General features: G+C 41.0%; 1 pseudogene; it reads left to right on the top strand.

Annotated features, from left to right (window-relative positions):
- Positions 1-1,879: 1,879 nt before the first annotated feature.
- LOC139446581 (protein jagged-1a-like) lies at positions 1,880-15,661 on the top strand (annotated as a pseudogene).
- Positions 15,662-19,055: the final 3,394 nt, after the last annotated feature.

Here is a 19,055-nt window from a genome sequence, read left to right on the forward strand (position 1 = left end):
TTGCCATATCCATACCCATTTGGGTACGGGGAAACGTCACCGATCTTCCATGGTTATTGTAAGAGCCGACTACAATGAAGACAGGTTCGTTTCAATGTGTGAGCAGTCCAATTGTATCTCACTGTATCCCTGATAGCGGATTGTTTACATGTCGCCATGACATTGCTGGCTGCAAAACAACATTGACTAACTTCGCTTTTTCACTGTATTTCCACAACGCAACAGATCCGAAACTAACAGATAAAACATGTAAAACACCGCGAGTCAGGCCTTTGTTAATCTTTTAACGCGGTCCAGTGACCACTAAAGTCCATAGAGTTGATCGAGGACGCATCCATATATATCACTGTAAAGATATCGTTCTTGGAATAAATGTACTTATATGCTTTGTCTTTAATTTGCCTTTACAATGTTCAAAGTGGATACAAATGTGCTTCTTGGTAACCAAAACTTTCAAGTCATCTCTGCAGTAGAGTTTATGCCTTAGCGATGTAGTTCTTTTTGCGTCACGTTATTAAGATGTAACTGTAATGTAGAAATAGTAACATGTGTAGCCTCTGTAGTTTCACTTACGCATTAAAGGCAGTTTATTATATCAATAGTGGACTCATTCTATCAAGTTCCATGCTTAGAGTGAACTGTTGCTTTGGCATGCGAAATGGGATGTAACAGATGACATATGTGGCTTGTTTCAATCTTAATAAATATCCCGTTATTAACGTGGAAAAGTATTCTTCATCAGTCATGACGTTTTCAATAACCCCTTTGAGCAGTATTTCAGTTATAACACGGGTGTCAACTTAATGTGTGAGGAATGCCCGAAGTGAAGAGGATATTGTGTAAATCCATATGTTTTCCATGACGACCAATGGCTACACCTTACCCCATCATCAAACGAGTAGAAGGCGTACCACAGACATGGTCGACACATTTATTGTTTTGGGGATGCTCTTCCTAATATTGGGTGCGGTCGGGTAGCCTCGTGGTTAAAGCGTTCGCTCGTCACGCCGAAGACCCGGGTTCGATTCCCGACATGGGTAAAGTTTGAAGCCCATTTCTGTTGTCCCCCGCCATGATATTGCTGGAATATTGTTTACCATACTCACTCCTAATATTGTGTCTTGTGCCATCATGTTCTACTCCATACGAGCCAGTTAAAGAGGATCTGGTGATTATACAATGGATGGCCTGGTTGTCAGTGTGTGATTGTTCATGCTGTCTAGCATTGGCTATTTACAAGCCGCCGTGATAGAGCTGCCGTATTGCTGAGTGCGGCGTGACACAACACTCACGTAATCACTCCAAGGATATTATGTTACAATTTTACTTTCATAGCTGTTTTTGTCCACACACAATTCAGTCAGATCACTTCCACCTTCGGGCCATGAATACAATAACACTTCGCAGTGAGGACCCTGTCTTTGTTTGGCGACTGCAGTAAACAGCAACAGGCGACCAGGACATAAGGTATGGATCCCAGGGCTAGTATTAACACTTGCTGAGCAAGATATTACTGTACATGCCAAAATGAACTTCATCATGAATTTGAATGAGCTGGAAAAGTAGCATGGAATAGCAGACGTTGCACGCTACTTCCAGATAGATGTGAGTGATGGCAGTAAATATTTACCACAAATATTTCCTCAAGTTCGATGACACATCGTTGTATCAGAAGGCTGAGGAAGTATTAAACACGCACCACATTCGCCCTGGTGCGAATTCAGTAATGATTTAGTCACGTGTAATATACGTCACAACATATGTGCGCGCAAACGTCTGTAGTCTCCGGTAATCTCTTGGAGTTTAGATATCAGTGGACCGAACACTGAACAGTACATGTGAGACAACCCTCCATCCAGAACAGCTCTGATGATGACTCATGGATATGATGCCTACTTGTAGATGTTGGCCGGCACACTGTTTGGGTGTGGTCTTCACGCTCTGGCTGCTGCTGATATCGGTAAGTGCTTAAGTCATACTTGAACACTGAAATTGAAACTCGTTTTATTGTATATAATTCACATACACGGAGTTTGAAAAATAAACAAGAAAGCTATTCAAATCTTCACAGCAGTGAACCCCCTTAATTCTAGGTTCTTGTTTGTCGATTTATCCGTTTTTCGAAACAAGCGGAGTGCCGACATAAGACTATAAGGTGACCAGAAGTGACATCTTCTTAAATGAGATAATCGGGTTCGAGTTAACTAGGTTTAACTTTAAACTGATAAAGTGTCCTCTTTCTCATTACGCAAAATGGGGATTCCGGTATGCCTAGTCAGTAAAGTGTTGGTTCATCATGCTTTAGTTTGGGTTCAATTCCCAACCTGGGTTCAATGTCTGGATACCATTTATGGTGACCTCCCACCACCCGCTGTGATATAGTTGGACATTGCTAAAACCAGCGCCAATAGTAATGGCTACTAGGGTGATTAATTTATGTATTTTGAAATGAGTATTGGATCAGATATACTTTCAAAATGAAACACAGAAACGAAGTGTGAAGGTAAAGTGTCATGTCAATCCAAGACTCATCCATTTTTACAAACCCTTTTCAACAAACTTAGCTTGGTATGCTTTAAAATAATAAATGAAGATATAATGAACGTGTAGCGTTTCTGATCAGAACCCAGCGTGATGAAACCTTTGTCATGCCCAGCTAATTCCTCAAAATGTTCTCAACTGAGAGATGCCTACTACATTGACTTTGTGACGCTTGGTGAATCGATGATAATCCTTAATCATATGTTTTTTATTAACAGTTTTCTTTGTGGAGGCAGTTGACGGTTTTCCTGATCTTGTATCATCTTCGAGACTCTCCCGTCCCCTTTTATATGGCTGGTAAAGTGTAAACTATTATTGCATCCTCAAAATATTAAGTCAGTTCCCGAGACGTTGTGTTTCCTTAATGATTAATGTCCTGAAACGAGCTTTTAATGACTTACATCCTGTTTCAGTACCATAAACGTCGAAACCGTATTTGTCAAGCAGCTGGCGGGGGAATAAATCCATCGTGTTTGTCTAAGCAACAAACATCCGTACATACGTACATCTAACATGCGTTTACTTTAAAATATGAAACAAACAATTGATAAAAAGGGTGACACTGTACACAATTTTGTGTTATTTGTCCCAAATGCGATTGAAAAATCCGAGAAGGACGAATGCAAACTGGGCGCCGGCCCGACGTAGACATTGCTCAGTGAAGGTAATTTCTTCAGTGGCAGATATTTTCGTTTGGGAGACGATTTCGCCTGTCTTTTTTTACCGTGTGAGCGCTATTGCCGTTGGTTAAATATAATTTCGATCAAACATTTGTGATTAAGTATACCCTGAAGTATTTAAATTTGCAAAGTTTCTCTGTTGAGTTTACTTGCTCTTAATATTGGAGAGAATCATCCGCCTCAGTGGCGGATATTTTCGTTTGGGAGACGATTTCGCCTGTCATTTTTTTTAATGTTTCCGTTTTTTAAATAAAATTTTGGCAAATATTTGTGATTAAGTATACCCTGAAGTATTTAAATTTGCAAAGTTTCTCTGTTGAGTTTACTTGCTCTTGAAAAGATGAGAGAATCATCCGCCTCAGTGGCGAATATTTACGTTTGGGGGACGATTTCGCCTGTCATTTTTTTAATGTTTCCGTTTTTTAAATAACATTTTGGTCAAACATTTGTGATTAAGTATTCCCTAAAGTATTAATATAGGCAAAGATGATATGTTGAGTTTACTTGCTCTGTGACAATGAAAAGAATCATCTTCTAAAGGTGACACCATATCTGCATAGATGCTGTCAGAGTTAACCCTTTCAGCTGGAGATACTTGGTGACAGTGCGGTAGCCAGTTGTGTTTATTTCCATAAACAGAGAATACCTTGCCACTTCGATGCCTGCAGAAATATGCTGCCTGGTTGTGTTTGTGGTTCAACTGAAATATAACAGTGTACTATACATCCTTCGTAACAAGGCTCAAAACGTTTCAGCCATCCCTCGTAAGTAGAGTATCAATTCAAAGCCAGTCTCTGCGTTAGGTTCTGTTGGTGACATTTACCGAAGTTAACGGGAGAAAATATACCTCCACAGATGAAACGCAAAACCATTTTGTACTGGAAGCTAAAAAACATTCACTTCGTCATCAGAACACTTGTTAAATGAGGACAAGGCACACAGGACATGTCCAGGTCATGAGAGCGTGAAGTATTGTCTGTCACCACCTGCTCATGGATAAACGGATGGCACGGTGGCGAATGGTGGCGAATGTTACCTCACTCGGCAATGGTGTATGGGGTTCAGGATGATCACTGCGCTGCCACAAACAAAACCTGTTTGCGGCTAAATCTTTATGGTGACATCGGGCCATCATAATTCTTCCATCTGCTCGATGCGGCATAAATTTTGACTCGTCATACGCTGTTGACGATGTTGTTGCGATCCTGGGCAGCCACGAGGTCATCCCGACTTAGGCTATGCGGGGTATAATGCTGTTCGTGCCGATAACAAAGTCTAACAGATGGTGCCATACTCTAGCTACATCCGCCTGCGACGTTCCTGCTTCAGATCGTCCGATGAGGTTGTTCCGGTTTCCACGTTAGGCTGAGGCATGAAAATACCAGCTTTTGAGAGAAAGAATCACATTGAAAAAAATAATTGGGTGGAGCTTTGTTTCTACTTGTCCATTTGAGGTGACATGAAGGAAGAACGAATGTGCAATAGAATACGCCGACCATTTCACCTTCCGTGATAATTTCTTTATGGTCGTTTGCAAATTGTGAACATAGATTTGTTCATCAACGCATGTACACTAGTCCTTTTAGTAAACTTTTGGCATAAGACATTTAGGCAAGAAGTAGGCATCCCCATGAGCACCAATTGTACTCACCTTCTTGTGGATCTGTTTCGAAATTTCTGATCGGATTGGCAAAGTAAAAAAAAGGTAATTTGGCCAAGAAGTTTAACTTAAGCATCAGGTATATCGATTATCCTTATCGTTCAGTAACCATCAAATAGCCAATCCCCTTCCACTGATATACCCACCTGAACTATGAATGAAGAGGTGACCAGTGCATACACTTTCTACCCAGATTTCAAAAAGAGCGTCATGCTGCTCTTGCTCAGAGTGTGTTTGATGAAGTTTACAACATTCAACACCTCAGTGAAGCTTTCAAAAGCTTTATGGTGGACATGTGGAGGTCCTTTCCAAATTTGACGCATTAGTGACAGAAATGATGTCCGATGCAATTGCACATTTTGACTTGTACCAGATGTTCCCGTGTTTTTTCAGGTGAACAACTGTCTTGCCTTTGCATGTGTTTGCCACTGATAGAGCCCGATACGCTCACCTTTTCATGAACACCTGGTTTCATCACTATTCGATAGTGATTCATAAACACACGCTCAAGATATAGTCGGAATCGTACGATTAACTCTGCTTTATACAAAGATTTCTATTGGATTTTGTGAAAACTGACAGCAAACTTTTTCTCACGTGACTTTGAAAGGCTTATCCCTGGCTTCCGGCGGAAGTCACAGGCCTTTCAAAGTCACGTGAGAAAAAAACGGGATCTCGTCCTTGATTCTCAGAGCGAAGAAGACACCAGACAGACAAGTATATTAAGTGTGTAAAACAGTTTAATCCACAATAAAAATACTGGTACAGTACCAGCCGCGAACTAAATCGAATGTCTTGGTCCTGGAAATGTGTCACACTGGTCATTCTGATCATCAGATCATGCGCCAGAGTTCCGAGTCAAAAAGACAACTTGTAAACTTGAGCACAGTTGTGGTCCACCCATACACGCATACATACTGATGACGAGTGAGATAAGGTTTCCATCGTTATCAAACTTCACTGGTGTAAAGAAACGTCCCTTCATGCAATAAACCAGAAGTCGGTATCCATAAAGTTGTACGTTTTCTTACTTACTCACCAACTTCTAGAATATCAATCAAACAGTAATTTTTCCACCAATCCTCTGGACAAGTGTCACACAAATGTATTTCTTAGGTTGTGATTAACGAGGATCTGGTGATTATACAATATGTGACCTGATCATCAGTGTGTGATCGTTTCCCTCATGCTATCTATCACTGGTTTGTCTCATCCACACCGACGTGATATAGCCGGAATGTTACTGACAGTAGAGTGAAAAAACACTCACAAAATCACTCTTTCCATAGCTGCCGCAAACGTATCACTGTGCTGCTCCCGATAAACGATTTTGATATTGACTTGTTGCTACACAGAGCTTCGGACTGTCTTATAGTGTTTTCCTAAAAGGTCCCCGCACTGTATATGCTTGAGCTAAGTGCATGCATCGTCATCTAACGACAAATGAAACATGATCCACTTCCCAAGACACTGGCTTTCAATACGAGGACTTATATTTTAGATCGAATAACAAGATATTTACTTTTCGAGTTGTAAACCGGACTGGAAAATATTTTAATCCTCAATTGAGTAAATGACTCAGGAGATAGACCTCCAGTGTTTAAAAGTTCGAGATCGTTCACTGTAGAATCGATACCTCGATATATTTACTGGGAATGAACATGTTTTTACAATGTGATTCTCAATAGAATCCACCTGATGTGAGGCTGAATGTCTCCTTGTTTTAGGCCTACCTGCAGACGAGATGGAGATGGCGATGAATATTAGTCACAAAAAGATTAGTTAACAATATATTGTCATGAATTTTTTTTATGGACTATCAGCTTGATGTGGGAAACACATCTACATTGATGCAGGCCTCTAACGTTTACCACTTGAAATGAAACCAATGGGCACGGATATGGTGCTGACAAAAATGGGTACATATCATGGCGAGTATTGGATTCGAAACCACGATCACAAGATTTTGACATGAGGACGGAACGTTGCACAGCGCATTGCGCCGCCTTAAAAGTTTGGGCCACCCCAGGCACCTTGCCTCCTGTTGACCAAGCAAGTTAAGAGATATAAGCTGATATAATAAATCACCTCAGTTCATGTGAAAGAGCTTGTTCGGAAGTGTCATGAGGTAAAACCGTATGAAACAGAGTGCCTGTTAGAATAAAATACGTATGGGTATGGAAATATTTCCTACAGCATTAAAAACTAGACTTTGTAGATTACATATAACACTTATGTACGTGGTTGTATAATCGTTATCAAAACTTATTTGCATCGTAAACTTGCCTTGTATGACTAAATGCAATATGGATAAACACAACATTGTCCCATAGGGAAACATGTGATAACCAACACTAAACAATCTAACATATTTAAGAATAGGCGGGTACCCGTTACCAAAAATAGATAAACGATTTAGGATGTACGTGGATTGAACACAATCATTTTGAATAGTAAAATTCTTTGGAGGCAATCGAAACTGAAAGAAATTCGAACTTAATTCGACATCCTTCATGTCAACGTTATTATATAATATTCAAGATGATATTACTTTCTACAATTAACAAATGTCAGGACCGTTTATTCATACCTTAACAGCATGTGAAGACTGACGGTAAGCTGGACATTCGGTTCATCAGTTACTGGTCAGATGGAAAAGAAATCAGCGGGGATTGTTGTGACAATGATCTCCCCATTTGGTGCAATAATAAATGTGACCCAAAGTTTACCCTGTGCATTGACGGGTAAGTACCCTGGAATGAGTGGACAGTGATGTGACAGCGTGACCTCATCTGGGCTACACCTCATATCGCCTACACCCCTATCAAAACAAATTTATACAAGAGTGCACATCACACTTGTACCCTTACCCCTTAAGTAAAATGAACTCTTACAACAAGATAACAAAGAATGTAAATGACTTTTGATACTGTAATTTCATTTTGTATATGAGATCTTCTTCACAACTCAAATGTTTTCACAACATCAAATATCATAAATACACATGTATTATCATATCACTGTACATTTATATCCATCATCTTCATGTTTTCTAACATTAGCGCTACATCGTGACTAGCAAAATTACTGTTATTTGATGAAATGTCCAACTGCATCCAGAAACTGAATCACGGATCTTCTGCCAGTAGCAAACTGCTGCTTCAGTCTCTCGATCCTTGCATCTCGGTCTCTGTCAACACGAGCACGAGGTCTCATGGCACCACCCAGTCCAATCTGCCTCCTTGACCGTCTATCTGCTGTCTCGATCTTCTTGAGTTCTTTGACAAACTGGAAGATGTTGGGATGGGCTCTCGGCATCTCTTCTTCAGGCCATTGTGGAAACCTTCAAGATGGTTGTTGGAGCGTGGACCGGTGTTCTCATGTTGATTCCACAGGGCTCGAGGGAACGTGGCATTGAAGTCCACCCATGTGCTGGTGACGTAGTCGTTGAACCTGGTGATCTGCTGCCCATCTGGTCCTTGCTCCATCACTTCAATCCAGGCATCTTGGACTTCAGCTAGGGGTAGAAGCAGCAACGCTGCAGCTCTTCTGATGTGGGTCTGCGCTGCTGGGTTGTCTGTGTAGTCTCGGGCCAGGCCTCTGTCCACAACTTGGCTCCACAGAACCTGGGCGTAGTGGCAAAACCATCCTCTGACGGAATTTGCTGGGAAGACATCGCTGATGGCACTGATGACAGCTGATTCGTAGTCTGTCTGGATGATGTCTGGAGAGAGGTCTACACCAGTCCTTGCGCCGACAACATCCTTCAGCAAGGTGAACAGTTGGACATAGGTCTCCTTGGTCTTGTTTGGGAGTAGGGAAAAGGCGACTGGGAACATCTTGCCATCCACAAGGCAATGGATAGTGTACACCTGCAGCCACAAGCTAGGGCACACGAAGAATGTCCCATCAATGAAAAAAGTGTCCTGCTCACTAAGGATCTCCAACATCTCAGTTGTCGCAAACACTAACAGTCTATCATCAGCACCATCATCTATGCACAGGAAGTCTCTTCCATCTTCAGTCTTGGTCCAGGGTTCTTGAAGGTCGACAGCGGCTCGGGATTCTGGGAGAGGTGGGATGGACTTGGAGCAGTGTCGGTAGACTATCGTATCTCCTGTAAATATATGACCCGGACCCCTGTTGCCATTAATACATCAGGTTAAGTACATCACACAAAGGTTATTTTAATGTTATCTTTCTGATTCTTCTGTGAAAATAGTTTAGGCTTTTCCTTGCTCATGATTAAGTAATAAGGGGGCACGGGTGGCCAAGTCGTCTAAGGCGCCGCGATTCGCGGTGCATCAGATAACAATTCTCTGTTATTCCAGGCCAGACGGAAGAGTGCCGTGCTCTCTTTATGTTGGGACCACAAACTACATAGATAACCAAAACACGATCCACTTTGGAAGCAGCATTCTAGGAACAGCAAATACTATCATCATACATGTGCCCAAAGCAGTACCGGTAGGAGTATCACCTAAATTTAAATTACACTCATATCGGTTTATATTGTACATCTTCAAGCCACATATAAGAATCCTTAACTGTTGTGTGAATGTTGATAATGAAACTAACAGACACAGGTCTCGCCATGCCATGTCATAGATTAGGCTCAATGTCCGCAAGCGTCATTGAACATATTCAGAAAAAAGACAATACATGTATCAAGTGAATGATTAAGTAATATGGGTACACGGGTGGCACAGTCGTCTAAGGCGCCGTGATTCGCTGTGAAGAATTGCGTCCCTTGGGCACGCAGAAACCTGTGACTGTGGGTTCGAATCCCGATTCGCCCTGATTATGTTTCTAGGTTTGTCAGCACCATACCCGTGCACTTGGTGGTAAACGTCTAAGACATGCATCACCTCGGGCTTTCATCCCACATTAAGCTGACACGCAGTGACATAACTGGAATACTGTTAAAAGTGGCGTTTAACATAACTCACTCACTCATTAAGTAATAACGTATTTTTTTTAGCTTAGCTAGAATATTGCTGTCTGTCGTGTTAAACAACAAACTAAGAATATACATGTTGATTTCTCCCGACCTCAAGAGAAATAACGGTGCAGGTGTATGACCAAGGTGACAATATTGCATTACACCTTTCGACCATAACCAAGAGCTTATTGTATAGAACCCGACTGTTTCATATTCAGTTGGTTTCCTTTTGTTTAATTAACATATTGAAGCAATTGTGGCAGTGGTTATATGATGAGGCACCTAAATCAAAGTGCTTTCATATGAATTTGCACAGCAAGATGAGAGAACAAGATGACAAACTGAAATGTTTGGATTGAATTATTTTTTCAGGTTACAGATTCAGGTCCGTGCCTACTGCGACCCGGACTGGTACGGGTCAGTGTGTGAGAAATATTGCGAGGCCACTACTGACCGGCGTAACTACACGTGCCACGCACACACAGGAGCAAAAGTGTGCTTTGAGGGTATTTTCAGAAGGTTGATGTCAATGTTGAGTTTGTTACTGCATTATACATTAAATTTCAAAAGAAAGCACGATTGTGTTTGTCTTGCATTACGACCCTTTCGCATTAAAGTGGTTCCAATGTACAGTAAACTGCATTTATCCCGGCAATTTGCGGTATGCATTATTTTAAACGCTTACAGTGAGTGAGTTAAGATTTAACGTCACATCGGCAGTATTTCAGCCATATCGTGACGATTTAATGACGTGTCTTGTATTACGACCCTTTCGCATTGAAGTGGTTCCAACGTACAATAAACTACGTTTATGACGAACACGTTTATAACGAAGCGACGGATATAACGAACCGTTGTTTTTGGTCCCGGCCATTTGCGGTATGCTTTGGTTCAAACGCTTATAACAAACTCCGGTTATAATGAACAAAACATATTGGTCCCTTTGAGTTCGTTATAACCGTAGTTCACTATACAATGAGCCCCTGTTATCCGTTCGGTCGGATTAGTTCATTAATAATTCATCATTAGACACTAAACTTACACTGATCATAAAGTCGGTTGCAGAACTCACGGTATCCCGATTAACAGGGTATCGCCCATTGATGCTCATTTTAGTAATAAACTTGCAGGTTGGGAGGGCGATAACTGCGATCAGGACATCGATGAATGCACAGAAATTAACATGTGTCAACATGGAGGAAGCTGTACAAATACACCCGGAAGGTTTGAGTGCATTTGTATCGACGGGATCAAAGATGAGTAGACTTGATCCTTAGTCTACAAGAATAAGGATTCCCAAGAGGAACAGGCCACATGGCATGTCATCATGCGATTCTATGGTAACAAAATGTGAAATTAATGTCCCTCTTAATCTAATGGTAGTAATACATTGTTTCTACAACGGCCTAAAGTCTCTATACGTGGGCAGAGATGGTCCTCAACAACACAACCTCCCTTATAAACACACTTTTTTAAAGGATACCAGTCGAGTAATCGTGTGGAAGTATTAAACACATAAAACAAAAAGTAACAATGAATGGATTAATTTATTTTTTTCGAATTTTTTAAGTGCTCCCCCATTTTCTAAAATATGAGTCCGCACACATGTACACACACAAACCAAGTAACCAAGCACACACAAACGCGGGCACACAGATCCATATGTGCAAGCAATTTGTCAAAAATATTTGGCGTAGCAATACAAGGTATAACTGCTTGAAACACCGGATGTAACTCTACATTTGGGTAGTTGGTTTGTTGTTAAACGCCGCACTCAGCAATATTCCAGCGGTCTGTAAATAATCGAGTCTGGACCAGACAATCCAGTGATTAATACCATGAGCATCGATGCACTCAATTGGGTTCGATGGCATGGATCAACCAAGTCAGCGAGCCTGACCACCCGATCCCGTTTGTCGAATCCTACGACAAGAATAGTCGCCTGTTACGGCAAAAATGGGTTGCTGAAGATCGATTCTACCCCGGATTTTCACGGGTCGTAATTCTCCAGAGGAAGAAGGGTTAAAAAACTTTAAATGCAACAATACTCAGTGGGCAGTTTCGATGGCAAGCAGTCTCTATTTATTTGGTCGTACAGACCACCTCTCTGATCTAGTTGTAGAGCGTCTGCCCGGAGAGTGCAAGGTTGGGGGCGAAGTTTCGATCCGCGTCATACCAGACGTTAAAAGATGGTACTTGTTATTACCCTGTCTGGCGCTCGGCATAAAAGGACTAAAACAAGGACTGGTCGGCTCGAAATCAGTATACTATGGCTATTGATGTTAAACTGCGGTATCTCAGTGGGCTAGCAGCCACACACAAGTGCATGCATGTCGCTCTAAATGTGGAATAATTTTGAACGCGACATTAAGCCCCATATCATATGCTTCTTGTTTTTCTCCATATACTTCTACACCTTTGTTCAGGAAGACGATGTGAAAACATCACCAACCAGTGTGCACTGAAGCCATGTCTGAACAGAGGGACATGCGACGGAAACGAAACAGGCTTCAACTGCGCATGCTCAGGTGAGTGGACTGGAGAGACATGCGCAGAGACGGGTTATTTCTTTGACAGCGCCCCCTGTAACAGAGGGAATTGTACACGAGACCTCTTGACGGCAACTGGGTTCAAGTGTGATTGTGATTTAGCATGGGTAGGGGAAAGATGCATCCAAAGTGTGGGTAGTTTAAATGTTGTCTTATATGTTAATATGAATGTGTTGAGTTTGTCCCGTGCTGTATTCCTTTATCCAGCAAACAGGCAGAATAGGCAAGTAGGTGGACGCCCTCGTCTCACACTTATACAGGTACAGCTACCTTCTAGAGTGTGTGTGTGAGTTGGGTTTAACGCCGCTTTTAACAGTTTTCCAGTTATATCACAGCGTGTCAGCTTAATGTGGGAGGAAAGCCTGAAGTGATGCAGGTCTAAGACGTTTACCAATTCGGTGAAACCCACGAGCATGGGTATGGTGCTGACAAACCTAGAAAAAAAATCGGGTTGAACCGGGATTCGAACCCTTATTCATAGGTTTCTGGCCTGCCCAAGGGACGCAACTCTTCACAGCGAATCGCGGCGTTTACACGACTGGGCCATCCGTGCCCTACTGCCTTCCAGAGAATTCGCGAGACTTGAATAATGTTGTACATCAACAAATGTAAACAAGGAAGTAGACAAGCTCCCCACAGCGGAACACTCAACACTGAGATAGCAGCGAAGGCGTCACGCGCTGGGATTGAGACTGACCATTAACATCCAAGGGTCGTCACTCTTTATCAAGGTCACTACTAAGGTCAATATTATAAGAGCTCCTCAATCAATTTACCACTAACTATCATCAGAAACAAAGTAACTATAGATGCCGTCAGACAACACACAGGTTACATGGTTTTTGATTTTCCTTCTGGACAGTGTATCCAGCCAACGTATTGAGTCAGATGACTGTGTACATTGTTTGATATAACGATTGTTGATGAGCATCTGATCCACCCATTGAGACCAAAGTAAAGGCATTTCTTGTTCTATCAAAACTAAATTGGAAAGAGGATTTCATGGCAATTAATTATGCTATTTTTGCTAAAACACATGTTTTTCTTATAATGACTATTTCGTCATCATGAATTATCTAATAATAAAGTAAGATATTTGAATGGAAAAATTGGCCAAAGACTTCATTTTCAATAATCTTTTTATACAGGCTTTGGATGTCATTAGAATTATTCCTAAAAACCTCATGTTCTCTGTAATCAGACATTGTCAATATCACGCTCTTTGGGGAGATTGATCACACAAACAGAGGTGACCTGACTGATGGCTTGAACAGATTCATCTCCGAACTTGGGGAAATTCAAGAGAAAGTGGATGTCATGTTTACAACAAAGACACAGACAGAATGCAAGTGAGTGATAATAAGTGAATGCCTGTGTGTGAATGACTGCGTGAGTGAGTTGGATATAACGCCACTTTGAACAGTATTCCGGTTATATCATGGCGTGTCAGCGCAATGTGAGAGGAAAGCACAAGTGATGCAGGTAATAGTGCTGACAAATCCGGGCGAACAGGGATTCGAATTCATGATCATAGGTCCTAGCGTACCCCAAGGAAACAACTCTTCAGTGAGAATTGCGGTGCCTTAGACGACTGGGCTACCAATGCCTCCGAGTGACAAACAGGATGCTGCTATACCAGAATGACAAAAAGGGGCCTACATTGAATTTGAGTATTTCATCCTGCAATGAATGTCATGATCTCAACTAAGTTTGTTTTGAATATATATTTCAGTTATACTACAACGTACGTACAACTCTATTCATCTTTGGAGAACGGCACCTTTCTGGACAGTGCTTCAATAAATATGATCTTCGAATCCAACCGTGATGAAGTCCTCAATGAATATCTGCCTCTTCCTCTACCCTCCCCGACAAGAAGAGAAGTCGACGGTGAAGGTAAACCACACGATGCCAACAGAGGTTGTTGCCGATGCCTTGTTAACGTATATGTAAAAAAATAATACAAAATGTATTGCCTTTTGTAAGGAGGTATATTCGTTTGTTTTGTTGTTGTGTGACGTCACACTAAGAAGTATTCCAGCCATAGGTCTGAACTTGTCGAGGCTGGACCAGACAATCCAGTGATTTACGACATGGGCAACAATCAACACACTTGAGATACAATGACCATCAATCAGTCTTGTCACTGACCCTGAACACCGGATCCTTTTAGCCGCCTCTTAAAGTAACATTTGAAATCATAAATCTATCTTATTCTCAGGTACACTATTCTTATTTGATATGCAAGTTAATGACGTAACAATTTCTTTGATTAGATCAGTTCAGATTACTACAAGTCAATACGTGCGTATTTCAGAGACCACATGACAGTTGGCACACCAACCAGTATGTGCTGGCCGTTCTACTCCCTTTAGGACTTGTCCTAATGACTGTACTCCCTCTGATGGCTTTCGGCATCTGGAAAAGAAAATCGTAAGTGGTACATGATATACCAATTGATTAACATTTTGCGTTGTACAAAGAGAGGTGTAAATGACAATTGAGAAGAAGTTTCTAATCAGACCTTTTAATACAATCGAGCTCATCCTTCAAGACATATCATGCACTATTTGAACTAGGATTGTTTTGGAAAAATATAGTTTAACCTCAGGTTTTACACACAAAAGATGATTACCCACTAGGGATGCTGGATGTCCTAAATACATTGTTCGGCTCCGACTTTTAGAGAAACATTTGTCTTGAAGCACTTTCTAAAACAGTATCCTGTGTCTGACAACGTTTATTAGGCTGCCAACACTTGGGACACGGCTGAAAGAAATGTGTACCCACGTAACCAGCGATATTTCATAAACGTTTAGCTATTTTCACCTTGCATTGTACTGATATACGTATACGTCGATACAGGGAGCGCACAGTGGGGTTATCAATAATGATTCCGTACAGCAATGTTGTAGACACATGTAACCCTGAACTGTTTTGAGTCGTCAAGCAGAAACAATATTTTGCTTATCTAATACTAAATACTTTGATACCTAAATGATTTATTACAATGCTTTGTAAGTAATAACATTCGAAAATAATTCAACAAGTGTTATTTTTCCGATTTTAAGAGACACGTCGCAATGCATAGACGATGCAAACCTGTTCATTTGGGATGGATGAGCCATGCAACAGGAACCAACACAGACCCGGTACCATTACAGGGAATCTTCAGGATGCAAGTGTATCTCCAGATGGTTACGCACGTCTTCACTTCAATGAGGTACATGAAGGGAAACTCGTCACCCACTGTGATGATACATCAAACATCCACGGAGCAACTGGTTGAAGTGTTGACTTGCACGCATTGTGACGGCATCTAATCCCATGATGGACACTCTATTTTCGTGTAGATCCAATGAATGTGGGACTTTAAAGAGTAAATGCCTAGGGGTGGGGTGTGTGTGTGTGTGTGTGTGCTTGTTGTGAAAGTGTCAGCCCTTCACGCATAAGACCTGTGGTCGATTTCTTACTTCGGTACAATACGAGAAGCTCTTTGTGTCATCGCCGTGATATGGATGGAATATTGCTTAACATGAGGTCCAACCCAACTCGCTCCGACCTCATCCAGCCACTTATATGTCAGATATTTACTGATCCAGACAGATATGGAGGCTATTTTCGAAATGAAACAGAGGGTACATGCACCGATAACCCCGACAAGGAATATCTGACAATGGTCGTTCATAAATGTTTGTAAAAGATTTCTACTTCCTTGAATTAAGGCAATATTCTCGAAATCAGTTGAAAGTAAGACAAATGAGATATCACTCATTTGTGAGCATCATAGACTGTAGTTACATAATCGTTCTGATGGTTGATCAGATGAGCAACGTCCCTCTTCTTCAGGGAACGATGACACGCAATCAACCACATCATCGAGACTGACCACCCGACAGACAGAGAGCTGTTGACTGTTCTTACCGTGGTCCGCTGCTGGGTCACATTCTTGCTCATTGTATAGCCACCTGAAGCGGCCAGAGTCTTTGGTGGTGACAAATTTGATCTCTGAGATTTATGGGTCTTTGAACTGGAAATACATGCATTGTCAATTTGAGTGAAATTGTGTGTTTTAATCTTTTGGTTTATGCTCAGATATGTTATGGATATGGAATCTGTTCCAGCATGCTTATAAGCTGTTTTGCCAAGATAATCAGAGGGAGACATGTGTTTCCTTACAGTTACGTCTTGCAAGGAAGTTTAGGTACGCTTCAGTGGCTATTAAAGACATACTGGGAAGATAACTTTTCTGAACTTTTGTACAACGCTATACTATATACGAAACTTTTTATAAAAAAGTCAGATAAGAGCTGAACTGGTGAATTTTGCTTTTCATTGAAATTTTAATGTTTTCGTTGCCCCCAAAATGAGATTCACTAATTATATGTAGGGTTCACTTTTGGAACCAAACTCATAACGATTCAATATTATTCATAACACTTTGTATGTATAAAGGCAACTGTTGAACTGGCGCCTTTTGCAATTGAGACATTTCAACTGAAGCTCGGATTTTAATCTCGTACATTCTTGACAAACCATTCAGTATTTCACTAAGAAATGTGAAATCAACCATTTTATGTTTCTGTTGTGAGAACTGGGCTTAAGTTTAAACGTGAGTTTAGTTTGGTTTCAAGAGTATAGCTCTCCCCAATTTATCTGTATCTGATTTGCACAAATATTAAGCTAAACATCCTGTGACGTCATAGTTCTCCAAGTGGAACATATTTCATTATGGGGATGTCACAACATCCAGGGGTTGTAATTCTTAAATTGTTTTTCGGCTGCTGGGGTTCGAACCCTTTCACATCGCATGACATTTCGATGATTCTCACCTAGTTACCGCCATCTACACACTATGAACAGTGGGAAAATATTAATTATCTAAATTATCATAAATTGGAATGTGCACCAGCGTCTGAACGATTCATACAGGTACGCATTAATTTAAACGGTTATTAAAGCAAAAGTGGAGAGCGTGCTTTTATCACAATTTAGTTGTGTTCCACACGCGAAATCAACAAGGCGTCGATCCAGTCCATTTCTGTATAGGGGACAAAGAACTGAACCCTCGACCAGTGCATTCGGCCCGTGAATTGTATTCGGGCGACCGTTTTTATAGATATTTATCCTTTTAAAGTATTTTAATGTGCATAAAAGTAGGTTTCGTCGTAAGTGTCTATAGTCTGTTTCATCATGATGTGTTATGACAGTCTTTACGTTAACAGTCACATCACATGTTATGTTTGTTTATTTGTTGTTTAACGCCGCACTCAGAAATATTACAGCTATATGATGGCGGCCTGTAAATAATCGGACAATCCAGTGATTGACCTCATGAGCATCGATCCAAGTAATGGGGATACGATGACATGCATCAACCAAGTCAGCGAGCCTGACCACTCGATCCCGTTTGTCGCCTCTTATGACAAGCATAGTTGCCTTTTTGCGGCAAGCAGGGGTTTCCGAAGACCTATTCTACCCCGGATTTTCACGTGTCTCATCACATCAAAACATGTGATCATATAAGTCACCTTTGTAATGTTGTGTTATGTAATACCCGTGTAGGCTTATAGACAGGCCCCCAAAATGTACTTTATTCATTAATATGATATGTTCACCAGGTGTAATTTTATGTTATGTATATTGTGTCATTACTGTAAATACAGAGTGTCTTCTACATCTACTATTGGAATAATCGGATATCAAACTCACAACCCGTAGCCTGTGGTTAATAATTGACCTTAACACCGTCATCTAATGGCTGCAACAACACTTCCTTTTTGGGGTTTAATTAAATTTAAAACGATGTAGACGGCCTCTTGTATGAAGGTCTTGTTTCATTAACCTACCGAAGTACAGTGAAGTCCAAAATGAAGGTACGACTTCACTTGATTTCTTCACTTTACTTTCTTTAGCTAGCAAAAACTGAATAAGTCGAATGACGTGTATATAGTTGTGTCTGCTGTTATTAAAACTTACTTGTTTTTTAATTACTGAGCGAATTGGGTGATTTGTGTTTAACGCTGCTTTAAGCACCATTCCACGTTTATCAGGAGTGGTAGCTTAACGTTTGAGGCAAAATGCAGTTTTATGCCACCTTGATGAAACCCACAAGTGTATATTGCACACAGATAGGGTCGAATCCGAAACTAGACTTGATAGCAGCAAACACTGCGACCTGTGAATAATCAAGCCTGGACCAGACAATCAGTGATCAAGGTAATTACCCATGAGTGCTAGTGGCTGTTATTTGAAGCGCACATAAAGAGGTACGACTGCGCTTGCTGGAATATTGCTCCACAAAAAGTGAAAGTTGACACACAAAATGTCAGCGCCAGAGAATAACCAGTCTCAAGTATCGAGACTCCACTTGGTGTAAAAGGCAAAATAGCAGTGACAATAACATGAATGGATCACTGAACATCTGTAATGACACTTGGTTTGATACCTGGAGTAAGCATGTCCTGCGCCATTCCTCTTGTCATACAGTCTTTTGGATACTTTTTGTAACTCTGAATCTTTAGGTCTGCACAGGTTTAAATATAAAACAGATCTAAATATGAAAACTCCTTTATTTAAAACTCAGGTGGGTAAACCAGTGGAAGGGTATCGGTTATTTGTCCATTATTGAACGATACTAGTTAATATTATTCGATAAGTTAATCTAATTGACAAAGCCAATA

This window comes from Haliotis cracherodii, unplaced genomic scaffold (genome assembly GCF_022045235.1).
Source record: "Haliotis cracherodii isolate W230 unplaced genomic scaffold, xgHalCrac1.p SCAF_6, whole genome shotgun sequence".
Taxonomy (NCBI): Eukaryota; Metazoa; Mollusca; class Gastropoda; order Lepetellida; family Haliotidae; genus Haliotis; species Haliotis cracherodii.